Source organism: Dermacentor silvarum, chromosome 10 (genome assembly GCF_013339745.2).
Source record: "Dermacentor silvarum isolate Dsil-2018 chromosome 10, BIME_Dsil_1.4, whole genome shotgun sequence".
Taxonomy (NCBI): Eukaryota; Metazoa; Arthropoda; class Arachnida; order Ixodida; family Ixodidae; genus Dermacentor; species Dermacentor silvarum.
The window spans coordinates 64,057,927-64,070,827 of NC_051163.1; the positions used below are offsets into that span (position 1 = coordinate 64,057,927).

Consider the following 12,901-nt stretch of genomic DNA (forward strand, 5'->3'; position numbering starts at 1 on the left):
CAATCAAAGCAAACAGCTTCGAAACCTTCGCTTACATTCATTGCCACAGTGCGTGGAACCCGCACTTTTTTTTTCTCCAGATGTATCTCTTCCCTACTACCTCTCTTCTCGAGTAGAATTTTGTTAGAAGACATTTAAACCTTTGTCCTAGCGCTCTCAGTCAATTTTGTTGCCCTTGCGCGATTACCCCGCTAACAAACTTTCAAGACTCCTTTAGCGGACTTATCAACCGCAGCTTCTATGGTGCTTATAGTTCGAATGTGAAAAAAAAAAAAAAAACGAGACAAGCGTAATTCTATCATGCGTGGTACATGCTGTTCAAACAAACATCTAAAAAAAAAAAAGCTGATCCATGGAGTTCAACTTCGCAAAAACTAGCAAAAGCTCGAGTATGAACGAAGCCTCAGCCGAGGGTTAATATTTTGGCCATCTGGGTTTACTTAATTTGAAATCAAAGCTTGCGCGTGAGCGTTTCTGAATCTTGCATGCGCACATCGTAACACAGCCGGGAATCGAAAAAGCGATCGCGTGCTTACATAGCAACAGTGTATGCTATATATGTATATTAACCACTCTGTCCACACGCGGTGGGCGTACCTTGTATCGTGTCTCTAGCCTGCTACTCTCCCCTACGTAAACATTGAGCATACATGTATATGGACGGCTCACTGGCATCCTTAAAGCACACCGATTTGTTCGTAGCGTGGTGAAATATGTTTCACGGATTCTTTGATTTACTTTTTTTAGGGGCGAAGCTCCTTATAGCGGCACCCGTTCCGTCCCCGTCGTCGTAGTAGTAGTGTGTAACCAGTAGTGTGTAACCAGTCTGAGAAAAATGAGAAAAAAAAATTCCGAATTTGTGTCCGTAGCGCGGAATCGAACCAGGGACCCCTCGCTTCCGAGCGCGCGGCGTTAGCCCACTACGCCACGAAGCGGACATGGACACACGCACCACGATGGCAATAAATACCCAACCATAGCCTCCTCTATAAAGTTATAGAGGAGGCTATGACCCAACATTAACGAAAGGCCGCGTTTCTAGCGCGTTTCTAACGCGTTTGTGCTAGCGCGTTACGGCCCGTGTAAGAAGCTGGTGTAAGACGCTGTGGCCTCTCCGCCTTACCTTCAACGCATTTCGAACGCGCTGCCCAAAGCGGTGGCAAGTCAAGTTCAAGTCGAGGAGCGTTTATGAATACGGGGGGTATACTCTCTCAGCAGTCATGTGATGGCGTCGGCAAACGCGGTGCACGTTCCGGCATGTGTAAATGGCTGCGTAAGACGCTGTGGCCGCTCCCCCTTACTAGAGAGTACTGCACGTTTCTAACGCGTTTGTGCTAGCGTCCTCTTAAGCGGGAGATCCGATGATTCCCTCCGGAGCTTCGCCCACTCATCATCATTCACCCCGTGCATATGCTGTGATTTTTTTTATTTACCAGTTAACTTCCTCTTTTTCTGGGTAGGGGGGGGGGGGGGGAGGGGGTAGAACGCAACTGTCTCTCATGGACCTTTAACATTTCGTTCGCACTAGTTCGAGGGCGCCGCGAGCGACTCGGTGAATCGCCTTCATTGAACAATCAGACCATTTGTAAATGAACGCCCGACCTACTGTTACAATGTGACTAATTCTCTAGTTTATAGCCGAGTTATTACCCGAATACATCTAAATTGCTGTTCCGTCCTTTCAATCTATCTACGTTAAGTACTTAATAGGGGAAAAAATAATAAGGGCTCACTGGCTGATGTAAATACTGGTGTGTCACAATATTAGCCGGAAAAAAGAAAACATAGTAACGGACCTGTGTCCTGCGCAGTGTACGCATTCGCCGCAGTGTAGCAAGCTCAACTGTAAACAGGTTCTTGAGAGTTGTCATTATCACTGTTTCGGTGATTTGGAATTCTTCAATCGGGCGGCCACATGGGAAATTGTGCCCCGCGTCTCTTCGGCACGACGTCCAGATTTTAGCGTTGCGCATTGTACATTTGAACTGTATGCATCTGTAAACCGATTTCTTGCAAAAGAAGCAGGCGTAGAAAGCACGCACACAAAAAGAACGAGAAGAACAAAACAAACGCGATGTCTATATACCCTTTTCTCTTTCTCTTTCCCGAATGCTCGCCCGCTGTCTGTTGTTGCGGTATACTGTACATATATTTTCGGGCTACTCAGGTAGCCCGCGCGCAACATTTCCTTTCTCGAGAATAGACCATAAGTATTGTTTGAACTTTATGGAAGTACAGAGTCCTTCATTCGTGTTTTGCCAGTGCTGTAAACCACCCTGAAGCAGGCCACATCTGGCCCTTGCGCCAATAAACCCAACTACTCATCATCACCTGAAGTACGTGCCGCGTGGTAACTAATTGAATCCACTTACACTCCAAAGTACGCATCTGTGCCGCGACGACAGCGTTTAATATACCACGTACAGCGCAGCGTACAACAGACGCGACGTTGCGAACACGTCGGATTTGCGCTCCGCATATCCGACGATCTAAAGCCACTCACGAACTGTGAAGACGTGAGTGACTTTCAGTAGAAGGGGCTCCAGATTAATTTAGACTACACCTGGGAGTTCCTTATCGAACACCTCATAATGCACGGGTGTCTTTCGCATTTCTGCCCGCATCCGGAATACGGCCGAGAATCGCTCCCGCGACCTTGCGCGAGCTCTGCCCAGCAGAGCGTCACGTCCACCCACCAAACGCGTTTTCGCGCTGCTCCCTCATTGCAGCGCGGTCGCGGCATCAGGGAGTCGAACTTGCTACCTTGTGCTCAGCAGTGGAACACCGTATGCATCGACTGAGACACCGCGTCGGGTTCATCGTTACGGTATAACGTTGCCTTTTCAGCCCTGGAGATTCGAACCGACGGCGTCTACATAGCTCCCGGGGAACGACGCTCCGCAGCCACATGCTGTCTCTCTGCACGTGCTCGCGGACGACGTACCGTGACAGCTCGCACAGGTGCGCTAACCTGCTCGTTCTAAGCGGCACACCTGGTAAATAGCGTATACTCACAGGTATCTTCCGAAGCGGTATACCTCCCTGTCGGTCTCGGAGAGTCGGATCCGCGCACTGCCTGGCGAGCTTACCAACGCGTGGCGACTGGTGGCTTAGGAAAAAAAGCCCGGGATGACGCGGTGGAGTTGCGGGTTGGGCCGGGCGGGGGGCGTTGAGAGAAAGGCAGTGGCGTTGAGAGTTGGCAGTGGCGGACGCCGCTGGCGCTGGCGGCGTAAATATTCTTGACCCCTCGCCCCCAAGGCGCGGGCTCCAAATTTGGCCTCGCGCGCGGCCTTTTCGCGCGCCCGCGCGGGGTAGACGCGTCAGACGTATATCCTCTCCTTTCCAACGTCGTCTCCACCATTTTCCTTTCTTTCTTTCGGTATTTGCTTTTTTTTGCATTGTTTAGCTGTTATCTTTGTTTGCGTTCCTCCTACTCCCGTCTTGCTCATCGGGAGGGTTCGTCTAGAAACCGCCGGTGCTTAGCCAAGAATTCGGAACCCTCCCCCCGTGCCTCGTCGAGCGCACGAGACTGCCACTGTCCGCTCGACGGAAGGTCCCGCCTCGATGACTGTGCGCGTGCGAGCTTGTGTACGTAACGTGACGTCGCAACATTCAGGTCGTGGCTTTTGAGCGGCGCAGCTGTGGGCTATAACGAGCTTGTTGGAGTATTACGTTCCGTAGAGGGAGAGAGAGAGAATAGGAAGAAGGGGTATGGGTTGTTGGGGCTATAGTTGGTTTTATACTTAGCAGGAATTGTTCACTGTTTGCTGTGCCTTGCACAGGAGGAAGGGGGGAGGGGGGATTGGAAAGGGGACATGTAGAGAAAGCAATGATGTGAGAATAACAACGATTACATCGTTGTTATTGTTGTGCGCATGTACCCCACTTTCTTCTGTAATGCCTTTGAGCTTGAGGAGGGCATGTGAAATAAATAAAATAAAATAAATCTCGCGCGATGTGTAGATAGCGCCAAGTGTTGTCGAAGTGGATCCTTATCGACGTGGACGACGGTCCAGTTGATCAAGCGCGGATTCACGGAGTCTATGCCTCTGCGTACAGCCACATATGAGCAGGCACAAATAAGGTGAATGCCTTGCTTTTTTTTTTTTTTTCACGAAACGGCGGTGGCGTCTTCAAAATATCGGAACATAAGTTTTAAGAGTTGTATGGAGGGTTCCAAGTGACTAGAGCATTATATTACCTACAAAATGTTTTATTGAGAGAGACATTGAAATGTCATTGGTCGTTGTTGGGAAATGGCGTTGAAAACGCGCTGTGTTTTTGTCAACATAACACAGAGCTGGTATTGGGGTGTGAAAGTTGGCCACTGAGATATTGAAATCTCTACGCAGGAACCTTGAACTTTTATTTACACGAAAATAAATGAGTAGTGCAGCCACTTTCTCGCCACTGCATACAGCAAAAACGTGAGGCACAGGTACTATGGCAGTCAACTCCTTCGACAAACACGTAAACACATAAACACATAAACAAAGGAACAAACACGAACACAAATACACGCACGCACACATACACGCACGTGCGCACACGCACCAACCGTCAGGGAGCCACCATTATAATTCCTGCATCGAAACCACGCTTTCGCAGAATGTGACGTTCAGGAGAAGGCTAAGACCACCTGCGGCCTGCCATGGTGTCGCGGTCGCGTCTTGGGTCGCGCTATGGAATCGGGGCTGTGCCTCGACCTCGCGTGTTATGTATAGACGTCAACGTCACCCGACAAAGATCGGGGTTCTTTTTTCCCTCGCAGTGCGACTTGGGCTGTTTCCAGAAAGTTAGGTGTCTAGGTCGTGACGTCACAAAATTTAGGTCGCGTCTCTTGACAGTTGGCCGGCAGCAGCGAGTGGCTTGTGCACCGTCTCCGTGCGGCTTGGCACTGGGCTAGTTCGTCGCGGACGTGTGATGCTTTCGCTCGCACACACGCACACAAAAGAACATACTTGGGATGACGGAGCAATACCTGTTGGTAGAAGGAAGCGAAAGAGTAGCTAAGAAGAAATAAACTTTATTGAAAGGGCCGGCAGTTTGATTTTGGTGGCCTCAGGTGGCGGCTCGAAGTCCTTGGATTCGGACGGCATCTTCGACTAACTCTTTTTTATTAAGAAATGAACCTCCGAACACCGAGGACCATCTTTGTGGGCTCGTAGCTATTGGATGATTCTTAGCGCTGTAAGAGTCCACCTATGTAGTGGACTACCCATTTCGGCCGCTGCTGGCTGGCTGCAGCTGCACGAGTGAGGAGGAGACAGGCGCCCCCAGCTTGTCTCCTTCTCGCTCGTACAGCTGCAGCCAATCAGCGACAGCCGAAATGGACAGTCCACTAAGTGGACTCTTACGGAATACACCCCTCCCCCTGAATTTATGTCCTCAAATTGTGCGCGGAAATACCTGAGAGTTACAGATTACCAGCTAGCCCGAAGACAACTCTTTGTGCGTTCAAGTTTCAAGGTTGTGTTTCGGATGCTCAAGTTTCGAGCCTCGTGCTTAGCCATGGCGCCAGTGAGCCAAGGTATGGGTTCTAACGACCCTCGACATTATAGAGGCCTGCGAGGGCAGCAACCTCATTTCGACTGCTTTACGACTTTGCGCGTGTCTGCAGACTAACTGCACCATCAATTCCAGTGCCACTTGTATGAGTGTCATATCTATCTAAAGAGCTCATGAGACACCGAAGTAGATGCCGAAGGAGATACCGAGGGAACCGAATGAGCCAGAGCTTTCAGCGGGGCGCATTATCTTTGCGATGACGGTAGGTAGTTGCAGCCGCGGTGTTTCTATATCGGCATAGGTATTTGCAGCGAAGGGAAAATTAAAAGCTCGCACGTAGTACGAATCTCGGTGCTTGCTCAAAAAACGTGTCCAGCCTAAAAGGTCGCTCCCCCAAGGTGTTATACTTACCGACCTTGCTGTTTGCTATGGAACGAGGAACTGCTCTAAATCCATGCCCATGTGAAAGCTCACTGACACGGTTCAGACGCTGGGCAGTCCCTCAAATGCCAACAATGTGTCCTCCAACACTGGTCCCCAAGCCTCTTTCCTGGTCGCGAAAAACCACAAGAGACCTGATCCCCGACAGGACAAATCAGGGCTGTAGGAGGGACCTCAACTCAGCTCGTAGCTCGACTGCTCCTTTTATGGGAAGTTATCGTAAAATAAATAAATAAATAAATAAATAAATAAATAAATAAATAAATAAATAAATAAATAAATAAATAAATAAATAAATAATAATCGGACAAGTTTGCACTCGGTCGTGCAAAGCTTAGACACAGTGAAAGTGTCAATCCTCAAATCTTACTGGCTGCTACTGCTAGCTATTAACTTGGGGCGCGATCTTGTACGCGTTCCAAAATAGAACGGAGGCGGTCCGTTCCATCGAGCCGCACACGATTGGCCAAACCGTAACGATCAAATCGACCAATCGTGTGCGGCTCGATGGAACGGACCGCCTCCGTTCCATTTTGGAACGCGTACAAGATCGCACCCTTGGACTTGGTTTAACTTAACTGTGCATGTAGGGAAGGTATTCTTGAGCGATCATTTTCGGAGGTACCTTCCCTTTCGCGACATTTCGCGTGACTATAACTCTGTTTCATACATCAGGTGCAACGCTGTGGAGGCTAGAGATACTTTTTGCAGTGGCCGCGTTCGCACTTAGAAGTAGTTTGGTGTCTGTTGACCAATATTTGTAATAATGTTCTTCATATACGCTCAGTTCTGAACGAAAAAATTAATTTACCCTTAGAAACAAACAAACCATGTACTCATACGGCTGCTAACATGTTGTTTTAGATCAATTTGCTTTTCGTTTTTCTTTATTTGCAGCCCGTCGCGGAAGCCTCACGTGCAAGCTCGATCGAGCAAACGCCGCTGGCGCGCAGCGAAGCATAGAAGGAACGCGCGGAGGGATACATTTTAATGACCGTACTACTTGCGTAGTTTCCACAGCGTTGCACCTGATGCGTGAAACGGAGTACAGCGCTGGACGCGTCGGCGCCTACGAGCGACAGCGTTCCTGGCCACAAGCGCAGCCAGGCAGGCAGGCAGGATCCGTGTCTGTGTCGGGCGAAGCGAGCACGCACCTGCGCCGGCGGTTACTAGGCAACGCGATGTGACGTCATCGCTACTGCTTCGGCGCATGCGGGCGACGTCGGCAGCAGCTCTGCGCGTTGCCTCGTCGGTGCTGCTACAATTTGTTTCTCTCTCTATCTCGCTCTCATTTTCTCTTTCCCTCTCTCGAACATTGCGCGCGCCGCGCGCAGGCTCTCCTTCCCTCTTTTTAACGTCCCATGTCAAGGCAAAATGTGCACGGCACGGAGAGGAGGCCAGGCACACGCCGCTCCGTGAGGTGGTTGCTAGGCAATGCAGTGACGCCAGAGCTCGGCGAGGTTTTGCGACAGCAGGCACCACTTTTTACGGCTAGCTAGAACAGCTTCGCTGTTAAAAACTATCCCATTCTTTGAACCATGGACACACTGTACATTACTTGGCCGATTTCCTTGTGGAAGATCGGAAACAATCGGTGGTGGTGGTGGTGGTGGTGGTGGTGGTGGTGGTGGTGGTGTTGAAGCAGGCGGGGTTAGCCTGGCCATAGCCTCCTCGATAACTCTGTGCCTGTCAAACGGCGCTCGATCGGCCGTCGCTTTCCCCTCTCCCTATTGGTCGTTTCCACCGAGAGATGGCGCCACCGACGTTGACTAGCTCATGACTCCTGCCGTGTGCCCGCGTCTCCGTCTTTCCGTTACCTCCGCTGGGATCGCAAGTCGGGTGCATTGTTTTTGTCGGTTTTTCTCGTGCAGTATGGTCAAACCTAGCAACGTTGGTGCAGTCCACGCATTTTAAACCTTCTTGGGTGATCGTGGACCTGAGCTTAACGCTGACCGACCGGGATTGCTAGATGCTTTTGACGTGCGATCACGTTATTAAAAAAAGAAAGAAAAAACCTTCGAAGAGGCCACGCTCTTTCACAGACATCATGTGCGGTTAAAGCACCGTGAACTTCTTCACGTGGATACATATGTAACTTCGAGCAACGCATATATAGTGACAGAAGCGCCCTCGGGATTTTGTATGTCTGAACTGTTTGCATCTCGGGATTTTTTTGTATGTCTGAACTGCTTGCATATCTCGGGATTTTGTATGTCTGAGCTGCATGCATCGTTCAACAAAGCGTTTGCAATAAAATATTTGCTCGCATATTGCTTATTCAAGGCATGCGGCGCTTTTTCTATAGGTCCTCAAATATTTGTTTCTATTTTTCCTGGTCGCCAAGGCGCACGGACGTGGTAGAAAGTGCAAAGGTTTCTGGGTATAAATATTCACGTCGGCCACAACGCTCATCTGGTGCAAAAGAACTTGGGGAAAACTTGTCTGAAAGTCGTAAAAATAGTATGCTACTAACGTGCGCCGAGGCCCGAAGGACGGCTCACTATAAGAATGAAGGAAGAAGAAGAAGGACGGCTGCGTCGCAAGCAGTTTTTGACTAGTTATAGCTGTAAGAACACTTACGACTTGCGTATTCTCTTCACTTTACTACGATAACTAAGGGCGTATTAACCACAATAAACAAACTCGCGCTTTTTTTTTTTTTTTGCTACGTGCGACGCGCAATGCACTTTGACGCTGCAGTTGCTGCAAGTGCGCTCGCACTTCCACAGACTGTATTCGAGACACTACCATGGTGCTCTACAGCGTTATAAACAAACTGGTCACCCAGTGGATTGTTGTTCCACCATCGCAGCAATTAAAACAGTCGGCGTCGCGCCCGCCGCGCAGACGGGAGACGCGGTGGCACTCTACGTCGGTGGCGCCCTCAGCGAAATGAGCGGCGGCAGTTTGCAACTCTGCCGACGGCGCCTCCCTATTGTTCTCTCGGCGTCTTGACAGGCACAGTTTATCGAGGAGGCTATGGCCTGGCATACATAGCCGGCAATTGTTCCGCCTGATCCTCCTTCGAGTTGAGATCAGGGGTGTGTCACCAGGTGTCGTTGAGCCCCGTGTCTCGCAGGAAGGCTATCAGCAGTCGTTGCGCTCTCTTCCTGATTGTCGCAGGCCCTCCGGGGAAAACGACGTCTTCAAAGGTACCGTGCGTAAGACCGCTCTTTTGTAGGCTGTCGACCATCGCTTTTCTTTCTGTGTCAAACTGCGGGCATATCCAAATGAAATGTTCGATCTCACCAATGTCACCACAGAATGCACAGAATGGGGATGCGCGAAGCCCAGTTTTGAAGAAGCGACGGAAACAATCGAAAGAAGGAAGTTTGTGAAACGAAAGGTGCTATCGCGCTCAGTGTGAGCTACAACGCGAATGTGCGTGGAAAAGCGCTTGCGCGTTGTAGCTCATACTGAGCGCGATAACACTTGAATGGACCTGTTCATTACGAAGAAAGGAATGGCTTGGAATGACCACGTTGCCTAATAGCCATGGTTGCGGGAATGCAACGTTTTCCGAATGTGCAAGTGGGCTTCTTCACACTGCACGCCCAACTAATGTTCGCACTGTTCGCCCAACTAATGGCGGGCACCTGTCATCGTTCAAACGATGGCGAAGTGCTCGCGGCATATGCTGGGGCTAGCCTCTTGTGCTCCGTTTCATCACGAGAGCCACGTTTACCTTGTTCGTTCACAATACGAGCAAACTCAGCTTGCACACGATGTTCGCAAAAATGACTTCGCTGCCATTAGTTGGCAGACGACCTCACAGGAAAGCTATCCTTACAATTTCAAAACGGTCTGTTGTAATGCTGAAGTCGAAAAGGCACGAATTACGCTTGACCTCCCCTTCCCCCCCCCCCTCCCCCTGTACACACACGCACACTTTACCTGCAGTCGCCCAAACACACTTCTCGTTCTCGGTATATGTACAGGGTGACCTAGAGCACTGCACGGGCCCGGGCCGGCCCGAAAGCCCGGGCCCGGCCCGGCCCGCGGGCCGGGCCGGGCCGTCCGAATCGTTTTGTCGGCGGGCTCGGGCCGGGCCCGGGCTTATAGCCGCGGGCCTGGGCCGGGCTCGGGCTTGAGGCCACGGGCCCGGGCCGGGCTCGGGCTTGAAGCCACGGGCCCGGGCCAGACTCGGGCCCGCTCATTGAAGGGCCTAAGTAGGCCTTCGAGCACACGCGACCGTTATGCATTGCATGGTTCAATGCATTCTGTGCCAAGCTGAAGTGACACGTGGAAGATGACTGTCATCATCATCATCAGTCTATATTTATGTCCACTGCAGGACGAAGGCCTCTCCCTGCGATCTCCAACTAACCCTGTCTTGCGCTAGCTGATTCCAATTTGCGCCTGCGAATTTCCTAACTTCATCACCCCACCTAGTTTTCTGTCGTCCTGGACTGCGCTTCCCTTCTCTTGGTATCCATTCTGTAGCTCTAATGGTCCATCGGTTATCCATCCTACGCATTACATGGCCTGCTTAGCTCCATTTTTTCCGCTCAATGTCAATTAGAATATCGGTTATCCCCGTTTGTTCTCAGATCCACACCGCTCTTTTGACTGTATATCTTAACAGATGACTATATCTTATGAAAGAAAATAGTAATACAGATGAAGTTCTCATTTTTAATAGCGGAGCTGTTTCAGCCGGGCCTAATGTGTCCGCTGAATCCAAAAATGTGGGCCGATCCTGGCAGCATTGCAGAAAGGGTCCAAGCGCAATGGCACATACACCTGTGAACTAGCGAAGCTGAGCCTGGATAAGTCTAGCTAAGAATAGTGGGGACTAATTGCCTATAGATAGGCAATTGATAGCCAATCAAAAGGCGGATTCCGCCTTTTTCACGGCGCTACGGCGCATGCGCCCTGCCCTGGCGGATTAGTCGCGAAACGTTTTGGAAGGGTCGCGCGCGCGGCCGTGCGGCCCCGTCTCGGGAAAACGTCCCCCGAAAAAAAAAAATGCGCTCGCACGCGCGCTACTGCAAGTGCAAACTCGTGCTGTGTACCTCGTTGAAACTTCACTGGTAGCTCGACGTCGGTGCGGTACCGAAAACGTAAGACTGCAACTCCGCTTTTAACAGAAAGCAGCGAGGGCTTCGTCCAGACTGCACAGGGAACCACGTAGTTGCCGCCTTGCATTGATGGCTGTAATAGCAAATTTATCGATAAACCCCTGCGTTACACTTCGACCACACTTAAAAACACGTTGCTGACGAAGACGTCTTGCAGCGTCGGTCCTCGCTTGTTGGTAGTGGCAGCGTGTGCCCGACTTCACGTACTCGTTCAAGACGCGGTAACACTGGGTCGATACGAGACCGACAAGACGCGGACGCTTACGATTGGCCGACCATGCAGCACTGTGTCGCGGGGACCATTTTATCATACCAGGCCTACAAGACGTAACCGACGAGCGCGAGTTGTTCTGCGACGGGCTTTCTTGTCAACGGCACCGATAAAATCAGCGTGCCGACCATCATTCGACCGAACCCCGCGCGATCGGCCGTCGAACCAATAACGCGATAGCCGCAACGCCTTCGTTGGTATATATAAATAATCGTGCTCAAAATGAGTCAATACATGCCTACGAAGTTGAAATGCACAAGATTGGACCCTCTCAATCCATGCACATAAGTTTGAGCTAATGTTGATCCTGTTCAGCGGAGGTTAGGCCTGGCGCCGTCGAGTTCGCGCACTACCGGCGGACCTGTACTGAAAAGTAAGCAGGATGAAGGAAAGTGCTTTTATAGTCCAGTTCTAGCTTTAGCGATTTGAAATAAACTACTCTTCGCGTCGATCGCCGCGTACACAATAAGCTGCAAGCGGGGACACAACGCTGTGCCCAACGCCTGTGCCAACATCTGTAGGTCACCGTTCCCGTAGGCTGCCGGTCGTATTCGCAACGTAGATGGGTGGGTTTTTACGTGTTGGCACGCTGACACATTTCTTAATTACTGAGACGTACTCTTTATCTCTGCGTCAAACCCGAAACAAGAGACGGTACATTCGGTACAGCAGCATAAACAGCCGCCTCGCTCAGTTATATACCAACGGTGTCAGCGATGGCATCCGCGTTATTGCAGAACAACACGGCCTTTAAATGAGCGCTTATGCGAGCACAGTTTGCTCTAATAATGTTTTATCACACGCGCAGACTAACTATCGCGAAGTTAAAGAAAAGCGAGAACCAGTAATAAATTAACAGCCCAATATTTGTAACTGGATCACAGCCGCTATTGTTTAAGTGGCTCAGCCGCTCATACTGACTCGTCTCACGATGGAACAACGCGGCTCATATGAGCAGATATGTGTGTTTTATTCTACGTTTCGACATTCTTTCATATCAGCGCATTTTCATATATGCACCTTTCCCCTATTTTTTGAGGCTAACAACGATCTGTGGCTGTAGATGCCGATGTAAACAAGTGCATCGCTTTGCTAAATCCGACGCGGAAGGCTGCGCACTCGAAAAAATCTTATTTATGCGAAATGTCTAAAGAATGTGTAAAAAGAATTACAAAAAAAGCGAGGTGCAAGTGCAGGAGTTAGCGCCAACAAACTCCAAAGCAGCCGCTACGGTAGAGGGAACTCAGCGTGCCTTTATCGGCCGCACTGTAAACAAAACAGCACACTCAGGCCTGCTCATAGCTGCCAGGAACGACATGCTGCCCCCCCCCCCCCTCCCAGAAGCCATTAATAATTATTCGCAACCCAATAAACGCACAACCGATGCGCACTTAACACGGGCGCAGGTTCACAAATCAACCGGCGAAAGCCCCAGCCCCCTACCAAAACGTTTCCAGCGGCGCGCGGCAGAGGGCAGCACAGGAAAATGAAAAAGGCGGATTAACCCTGTCTTGCGCTAGCTGATTCCAATTTGCGCCTGCGAATTTCCTAACTTCATCACCCCACCTAGTTTTCTGTCGTCCTGGACTGCGCTTCCCTT

The 12,901-nt window shown here is 50.5% G+C and overlaps 1 protein-coding gene across 3 annotated transcripts in view; it reads right to left on the reverse strand.

Annotated features, from left to right (window-relative positions):
* Nucleotides 1-12,901, reverse strand: part of LOC119465860 (uncharacterized) — a 28,735-nt gene that overhangs the window by 11,632 nt on the left and 4,202 nt on the right. Inside the window, exon 2 of one of the 3 annotated variants that reach the window (XM_049657115.1) lies at nucleotides 3,016-3,056. The exons of 1 other annotated variant lie outside the window; for it this stretch is intronic. The gene's annotated coding sequence lies outside the window, so the exon portion shown is untranslated. Of the gene's footprint in view, nucleotides 1-3,015; nucleotides 3,168-12,901 lie in introns of those variants that run through there. One more of the 3 variants, XM_037726339.2, reaches the window with a different exon arrangement.